General features: G+C 43.3%; 1 long non-coding RNA gene across 8 annotated transcripts in view; it reads left to right on the top strand.

The window, feature by feature from the left end:
* The first annotated feature begins 612 nt into the window (after positions 1 to 612).
* Positions 613 to 7,308, top strand: part of LOC139044828 (uncharacterized) — a 75,478-nt gene continuing 68,782 nt past the window's right edge. For 2 of the 8 annotated variants that reach the window (XR_011502099.1, XR_011502100.1), the window contains exon 1: positions 616 to 822. This is a non-coding gene — a long non-coding RNA (uncharacterized lncRNA). Of the gene's footprint in view, positions 823 to 7,308 lie in introns of all 8 variants that reach the window. The other 6 variants (XR_011502101.1, XR_011502102.1, XR_011502103.1 and 3 more) reach the window with 5 other exon arrangements.

Below are 7,308 nucleotides of genomic sequence, written 5' to 3'. Positions count from 1 at the left end.
GCTCAGCTAAATCCACCACCTCCCCAGGGTAGTCCATCCACCTTCAGATGTATGGCTGTGGGGGTCTCTCAGGTGCCCTGATGTGCTGTTGGGTATCCTCTGTTGATCAATGAATGTCCATTTAGTTGTAGTGTGAAGGGGAGAGAGAAAGGGAATAGCTCACTCCACCATGTTGCTTTCGCCTGATCTTTCATATTTTTAAGAACTAACAACATTTTGATGATTGAATGAAAACACACAGATCATTTTCTTGGGACGCCTTCACTTTCTAATAATCCTTAATTGCAGTTGACTCCTAGTCAAGAAAAAATTAATCGTGACACTTGTTAAAGGTGCTGTGGAAGACTTTATTTGTGAGGGACTACTGCCATAGGGGCTTTGCAATAGAGGAGACAGATTGGGCTTAACTCCAGGTACAACCAGGAGACCTGGAGATTTATAGCCAAAGAGTAGGGTGGGGGTCAGTGGAAGGAAAACCGCTAAGTGGAAACATTAAGACTAGGGAGATTCTTGCTAGGCCGACTCAACAGGATCCTTGCTGGAGGCAGGCCAGGGTGATAAGATATTGAGGGTGAGAGATAAGGAAACAGATCATATGTCCAGGTGGTGTTTTTTACTAAACTGACTCAGCAGAATTCTTGCTCAAACCAGACTAACAGACCAAGGACAGAGCCTGAGGTCAGGGTCTAGTTGGGATGAGGGCTCAAAGGAGCCTGACTCAAGTTCGGTCAAGAAGAGAGTCTTTGTCACTCCTCAGTAAGGGATTATAATGTTTTTCTTCTGATGCACCTTCCTTATATGCATTTATATGCATCCATTTGGGTAAGTATATACTTATGTAACAGGAAGAAAATGTGTTATTTTAGAGTCTGGCTATAGTTTGTGACAATTGGCCAAGGAAAAAATGAAAGGTTCACATTGATGTAGGAGAAATGCCTTAATGGCCATGGGTGTAATTTAGGGCAAGGCTCCTGGTCAGAGCTTAGAGGGAAGAGCTGTAGACAAATCAGAACTATATTACTGTAAGTAATAAAATAGGAGTCTTTGGTCTTTTGCTTGTGGATGGGTGCAACAGAAGTACCAGGGTTTTGAGAAGAGTATAGAAAAGGGCAAAAAGTAGGCTGGAATGAGGTATGAGTGAGAAGAGAGACAGCTCATGAGAAATTCCATGCATGGGGTTGGCCAGAGAGCACGAGAGCGGCAGAGTCTAACATGAAATTTAATGCTGTTGTTTGATGGTGCTACACTGCTCTATAATCTCTCTGTCTTTCCTAAATCATCAGCAAAGTCTTCTGTCCACGAGGGCCTTGTGTCTCTGGTGTTTGGGAACTACAGGGAGAGGGAAAGCACAGCATACGGTGAAGTGGCACAGGTGACAGTAGTTCCAGGAAGACAATGGGATGATTAGAGAAATTTAAGCAGAAGCAGGAATTCAAACTACACGAGTGTAAGACCCTAGAGATACTCAGAAAGTTGGAGGGGTTATGTAGGCCAGTAATTGTCCTGGGGACCCTACCGCATTTTTGGAGGGGGATAGTGTATAACAGATGCGGACACACGCGCATGGCAAATATCCTGATATTTGCATTGTAATATTGTGATATTTGCATTGTAATTGATTGGATTGAACTGATAAAATCCGGGCCATTTTCTCCTACCAAAGAAGTCTTTTGATTTTATTTTAAATCAAGTCTTGTCATTACTTTAAGCAATACAAATTGAGGCAGTGCTCCGTGGGCTCTGTCGTTTGCTGGAGTTGTCTTTCTGTTTTGTTAGTACAATTTCCTTTCTTATCAAAATATTTTCAGAGAGGTTCAGAAATGAAGAAACGGAAGCTGTTTTTAAAGAGCCAGGGGAAAGCTCTTCATAAAGGTTTCTTTATAGAGCCCCTCCAGCTCCTGAGCTCATTTCCTGAAATCCCAGGTGTGCGTCTGTCTTGCCTTGCACCCTCCTCAAATATTTACTGTGGCAATATACAGGCACTGAGAAATCCCACGCTGGAGCCTCACTGTTGGATCTACTTTCCCTTGAAAAATCATCCCACTAAGTTTATGTCACATGGTTTGTAGTCCTGGAGAAATCCCCAAAGCTCCAGCTGAAACAGCACCAGAGTTTCAGGGCTGGGGCAGCAGAGCCTGCTATCAAATTACATTCAATTTACAGGGTAGCAACAGAGAAATTTGTGGGTTTGCAGCTTTGGGGCCTAGATATAGGATGGGTCTGGATGCTTCATGTTGGCTCTCCTGGGTGATATTTCTGCTAGTTTGAACAGTAATCACACCTTTTTACTGTTGTTTTAAAAACTTTTAGACTGATTTTATCATGTGTGTACACACAATCACACCACGCACATGTACCCCAAGGATAAACATTAATTCTCAGAAATATGTGGTCTGAAACTATACTGAGGAGAGAAAGGGAGGCCACATTAATGACCTCATAGTTTGCATGAGACCACCACCAGCCTCCAGGAGTCTACAGGTCACTGTCGTTAGGCTGAGCAGAGTTCTCCTTTGGCCCAGCCAGGCAGCAATAATAGAGCCACCTGACTCTTCAGCGGTAGTTCTCGAATTTCCAGAAAAGGGAAATTTCTAGCCAAATGACCTTTGTTCCTGAGGTCTCCATCTTGGCGAGGGAACAGAGAAGGCTTATTCTCTTTGATAGATTGGTTTTTATAACAGGAGTTCGTTCCTGTTATAATTCTTGTTTGCTATTAAATTATTGACTAAGATAAAACTGTTGCTTGGTTTTATTAATAAGAAGAAACTAACCCTCATTAAGCGCCTAGTGAATATCAGGCACTTTGTGCCCTTATTGATGTAATCCTCCCTACGGCTTTGTGAGGTAGATATTAAATTTCCCATTAACAAATCAGACACACAGCGACATTGTTTGATACCATTCGGTCGATAATTAGGGGAGCAAGGGTTTACTTTGAAGTGTATTTGGTTACAAGGTTCATGTTTTCTCCAGTTAAGCTTCTGCTCTGGAAAACTTTAGATTGTTTGATGACATTTAGACTCTGTAGTTTTCCTTCTTTTGCCGTTACCTGTAAATAGAATTTTGACCTCTAGGATGTGGTTCATTTTACTTTGATTGCTGTTAAGTTAATAAATGCTATGGGGAATCACTCCTCTAGGTCTTAGCTAGAAAAAAGATTATTTTTCTCATCTTTAGATGAGTGCCTGTAAAATAGCAATTTATAATGTAATGATTTTAGCATTGGGATACCAGGCAAATATAACTCTTATGTTTCGGATTTTAGCTTAAACATCACCTATTCAAGGTAGCCCTCCCCAGATCTCTTGGACCGGGTGAGGCCCCTTGTCTTACACTCCCCAAACCTCCTGGACTTTTCCTTCATGGCACTTTTACCTTTCCGTGCACATTGGTGTTGCTCAGGTGTGCCTCTCTTTCGTCTGGTGACTTCTCCAGGGTGAGTGTAGTGTGCAGGGTTTAGTGCGTTTAGCACTGGCGTACAGTGCACGTTCCAGGCGCAGCACAGGTTGCGCCAGGGGAACACTTACAGAGTGAACCTGAGCTGCTCTGAGGCAGGGTCGACATAATGTGTTTTTCCTCAGGAAAAAACAAGGGTCAGAGGCCTCAAGAGACCACAGGAAGAGATGTTAAGTGTCACATGTTTCATTGCATATTAATGAAATAGAAAAAGAATAATTATAGCTTAACTACCTTCACATCCTGCTGACGTTAGGAGCAAAGCGTGATTGCCAAACCAAATAATAAAAACCTGAAATCAGAGAACGTCCTCAAAGACCATAAACGCCATATTTTCTATTATATCTAGGCCTCTTATCCACATGCATTGCTTTATTAGTATTTACAGCTCACCTCAGTATGTAAAACCTGGCTTCCAATCTAAAATAGGTCCATGTTTTCATTCTGGCTCATAGTAGCCAGTTATCTTCTTTTTGTAAGATTTATCACAACTTGTAATTATCCATTTATTTGCGGGTTTACATGTTTAATGTCTATCTGCCTTATGAGACTGAAGGTGTATGAAGGTAAGGACCACGTCTGTTTTGTTCAAATCATGCACACGGTGGCTGCCAACCAGGCCTGGCAGACGGTTGTTATGCGGACGATTTGTTTATTGAATGTTGAATGACTAGGGTCAGCAACGTCTGCAGCCTGAGCCAACTTTAAATACGGAAGGATCAAATTTGGCCTCTGTACCATGAGTGTTAATGTCATTAAAAAACATTTCTTGTTAAAAATTCTTTCCTGTTAAAAACTTCCAATCTTAGATCGTACACAGTCATCATGCATTTTGCAGATCCTTGACCGATTCTGGGTTTAAACGTAACTTGTGAGTCTGCCAGAAACTCCCAAAGGCTGGGTCTGCGCACTGAAAGAGGTAATTGGAGAGAGTGTCCACTGGATTGCTGAAGACAATCGCTACTGAAAACAGGCCGTGTTTGATGAGGAATACCTCAGTACCAGGGAATTTGAACCCTGTCTGGAAAATACTAATGAGGTGTCTCAGGTCTTGTAGATCTTACTTAAGAAGAGCATACTGCTGTAGAGTCTTAAAGACCTGAAGTTTTAACTATTTGTTTTTAAAAATTGCATAAATAACACGTTTGTTGTAGACGTGAGTTGGGTGGTTTCAATTCATCATCACCAGGGAGGTTACTGTGTAGAATTTATCTTTTGATGATGGCCAGCAGGCCTGTATATTCTTCAAGTCTTCTCTTCTTGATATGTGTGCTATCTCTTGGTCTTTATCTTGCACTCTAGCAATCAGAATACCATGAGAAAAACCTAAGATGCTGGAAAGGGCCCAGCTTACAAAGACAAACATCTCTAGTTTTTGAGGTCCTCAAGGTGCTCAAGGCAAACAATGGCTGACCACTTGAAAATGTCGAGCAGCTGCTTGGAAGGTTTCCCAGTGAAGAGCTCCGTGGTCCCATGTTCTGCCAGTAGTCACGAGCACCTTGACTTCCCTCCTCACGTTCAGGATCTTCTCCTTTTGGTAAACTGCCTGGACAGAGATGCCATTGCTTCCTGATCCTGAAGTCAGTCTGCTGGCTTCACCTTGCCTAGTTACTCTCTCTCCCAGGATGCTCCCTGGGTCATGCACATAGAGCACAAGCTGACCTCCCCGGGGGCCAAGCCATGCCAGTTCTTGTATCTTCCGTCCAATTTGCAGCAAGTCTCTGGTTTAGGATAGTGTTTCTCAAGTTATCCATAGTGAAGGATTACATTGGTTTTCTTTTTATGTCCAATTCATCATGGACTGATACCTTTTTTTTTTTGAGGAAGATTAGCTCTGAGCTAACATCTACCGCCAATCCTCCTCTTTTTGCTGAGGAAGACTGGCCCTGCACTAACATCCGCGCCCAGCTTCCTCTACTTTATATGTGAGACACCCACCACAGCATGCCCTGACAAGTGGTGCCATGTCCACACCCAGGATCCAAACCAGCGAACTCCGGGCAGCCAAAGTGGAACGCGCTAACTTAATTCATGCACCACCGGGATGGCCCCTGGATTATTTCTTTTTTCCTAAAATATAATGAATATCAATTGCTATAAAAATGAAATGGGAAATAAAGACGAAGACATACGAAATACAAGCTCCAATCTTTCTTATTAGATTCAAAAGATATAAGAATACTCTGCCAATGTGCTACAGAAGTTTCTAGATGCTTACTGTCAGTTTTGGCACTTTGTTGAGGACTCATAGCAAAGAGTTCCTGGACTGGCACCGGTCCACTGTCCACACTCTGAGTAGTTGGTTTAGGCTCTTGCTCTGAGGACCTTGACACATATTTTTGGAAAGTGTTTTGTATTTGGGGGCATTACCTGTGTTCCTACTGTATTTGTGTGTGTGTGTGTGGGGGGGATGGTGGTGATGCTGATGGTCTCTCTCCCTCCTACCTCTCTTTAAACTGATTACTTCTGTTTAAGTGGAACCTTCAGGAACGTTTTCGAACAGCACAGCACTGCTTCTGCCAAGTGCTCGTGAACCACCAAAGGCCTCTCACATGCTAGAATTCTAATTGTTCACACCTGGGCACAGCCTTCCCTGTTGGAACAGAGCCTGCTTTTCCAAACCCAAAGGAATGTGACTAGAATGTTCCTGGAAGTATAATTTGCACAAAGATTACAAGTGCACAACACATGGTGGACAGCATTTTTGGTATTTGTCTTGTTCAGTATTGCCCTCCCCAGTGTGGCATCATTAAACTATTGTCTGTCAACTTCAAAACCCCCTTCTACAGTTGGCTCTGTGATGCTGGGACTCGGTGCACCCCAATTCTGCTTTGCCGTTTGGCTCCATGTTATTTTCTGCCAAGATGGGGCGCTGGGGGTGGGGAGGAGACTGGGAGCCTGGAGAGGGAAGAAGGGCTTGTTCTTTCCTATTTGTGCCCCGTGAGTTTCCTCTTTTCTTCTTGGATGCTTGCTGTTCCTGTGACTGTCACCCCAGCATCATTTCTTTCCTCTCCATAGCATCGGTGTCTTCCCATAGCAGCAGCTAAATCTGTTTAGATGTTTGTTCAGTGCTTGCAAAAGTAGCACACCATGTACCCGCAGAGACACCAGCTGCACAGAGTCCCCTCCTCTGAGGTGCTGGGACCCTCTCTCAAGTTGATACTGAGCCTCTTTATCTCAAGTTTGCGTGCCTGATGCGCAGTAAACCCTCACTGAGCCCTCAGCGCTTGGAGGTGGAGAAAGGCTTTATTTGAATTGGCTAAAACGAGAAGGTGGGAGGATTGGTTCTCTCAAATTTGCCTTAACAAGAGAAGAAAGCAGGGGGTTTATAGAGCTAAGGGGCTTGGCAGGAAGAGTTTCAGAGAAATGAAGAGATAATCTTTCAGTCCAGAGAAGCTGCTGGGCAACCTGGCCAGTCATTCAGGGTGACGGCAGCCTCCCTGAAGGCATTCTCTTTCTCCTGCAAAGCAAGCTCACAAATCCTCTAGACCCTGAGTCACCTCCAGTTTAAAACAAGAAAACTTAGCGAATATCTGCAGTTAACTGTCAGGGACCTGGCTTCAAAGCTTCGAAGTTTTGACAATTCCAACACCGTCCTTTTGTTCTCTCAGCCTTAAGGTTGTAGCAGTTTATTGCACCTCTTACCCTTATGACATCTTAGTCTTCTCTTCTTGCCTTTCTGGTTATCTAGTTAACAACTTTATTGTGGCCTAACATTTCTTTATATTAACTGTTGTGGTTTCTGTTTCCAGACTGAATCCTGACAGGAGCATAGCAAAGGACAAAGGCAAGGACCTTTGGTGGTTAAGTTTGTGTGCTTTGAGTATGCCCAATAATGCTTATTTGAACTTG

This window comes from Equus asinus, chromosome 3 (genome assembly GCF_041296235.1).
Source record: "Equus asinus isolate D_3611 breed Donkey chromosome 3, EquAss-T2T_v2, whole genome shotgun sequence".
Lineage (NCBI taxonomy): Eukaryota > Metazoa > Chordata > Mammalia > Perissodactyla > Equidae > Equus > Equus asinus.
The sequence above is the reverse complement of the archived record's forward strand: the minus strand, read 5'-3'. Positions and strand labels throughout refer to the sequence as shown.